A 1,473-nucleotide genomic window follows, 5' to 3' on the forward strand; every position below is an offset into this window, starting at 1 on the left:
GTCTTGGTATAGGATCTTACTTCTTTTATGTCAAGAGGATCTTGTGCTATACTGTACAACTTTGTTGTTAATTCATTACAAATTAGCTGTTGCTTATAAGTGCATATTTGATGTCTGTGGAAATACAGGTATACATACTTTCCTTTTATTCAGTTATAAAGAATCACTGGCCTTCCAGTATTCTCCCCCACACCCTAAATCTGTTTTTATTAGCTCCCTGAGCTTTATTCAACAAACACTGGATAGATGTTCTTCCTAGCTGCATTTCTTTCATCTTTTATCCTGTGCTTTTGAGCAGCTGACTTCTAACAGCAACTTCCTGAAACTGCAGCCAGATCACGATCCGCCCTGTCAGAATAGTAGGTCACATTTGGAGGCAAGGAGGGGGAGGACAGATGGACACAGGATGGGACACATATAAAAACCCAAAACAAAACACACTGTTCAAGACAATAAAGATTTGGAAAACATATTCATGCTAACATGGGCTTGATTTTGGACAGGAAGAGGAGCAGAAAAAAAAAACCTTCTACCAGAAGTGGAAACAAAAGGCTTGCCCAGGGGGAACAGGAGAGAGCACAAACAGATCAGAACACTGATGGGTTGTTGTTTTCATATGCATGCAGGCAAAACATTAAACCAGCCTTCAGTTCCAAGCATTTTATTATCCTCAGATTCTTAAGGCAAGCTGTGAGTGTTCAAAGTATTAAGAGAACATTATCAAATATCCCTCAGTGTAATTAAGCTTCTCAAGAAGAGCCTCAATAAGGCTAAAAAAACCCCTGGTTCTAAAGGGAACTACTGCAAAGCGAGGAAGGAACTGCAGGTGCACATAGCTGTGCAGGAACACAGGGTACTCTGCTAATAGCACTACGCCTCGCTGAAACAACTGAGTCAGCAGAATTTCTATTTATATGCTATCTTCCTACAATAGTCACAGTCAAGGCAGAAAACTCAGCAGTCCTGCCCCAAGGGAGAAACTGGTGTGCTTGACAGAGGATCAGCGGTATGGTATAAGAAGTAATTCTACCTTTTAAGCTTACACAGGAGTCAAAATTTATTGGTAGAAAAGAGTAAGTTCTTGATAAAAGTAATTAAGATGGAGCTTTTGTGCCTTCTCTGCTTCTCTTTGTTTCCACAGCAAGACACAGCCCCATTCAGAAACCTACTGGCACACAAGTAACCAAGTAATCCTCAGTAAGCCTGTTTTGTCTTCCAGAGGTCTGGATGCAGAAATGGCTGAGCTCCTACACCAGCTTTCCTTTTGTCAGGTTGATTTTTGTGATGTTATTTAAGACAGGTTTATTACTGGTATTTTATTTAAGGGAGCTAGGGAATGAATACTGTCTGTTTTGTCACTAAAACAGATCAATTCTTGGACCTGTCAGCATGTTGTCTTCCAGTACAAAGCTGTTCTCATGTAAAATGGCTACTTTTTGTCACAGCCCAATTCCACAAGTAATGAGTAATTCC

General features: G+C 40.3%; 1 protein-coding gene across 2 annotated transcripts in view; it reads right to left on the reverse strand.

Annotated features, from left to right (window-relative positions):
• The window catches only part of SPRED1 (sprouty-related, EVH1 domain containing 1), a 25,249-nt gene that overhangs the window by 23,025 nt on the left and 751 nt on the right, over window positions 1-1,473 (reverse strand). The window lies entirely within an intron of this gene.

The sequence above is a fragment of the Acanthisitta chloris genome, unplaced genomic scaffold (assembly GCF_000695815.1).
Source record: "Acanthisitta chloris isolate BGI_N310 unplaced genomic scaffold, ASM69581v1 scaffold6150, whole genome shotgun sequence".
NCBI lineage: Eukaryota > Metazoa > Chordata > Aves > Passeriformes > Acanthisittidae > Acanthisitta > Acanthisitta chloris.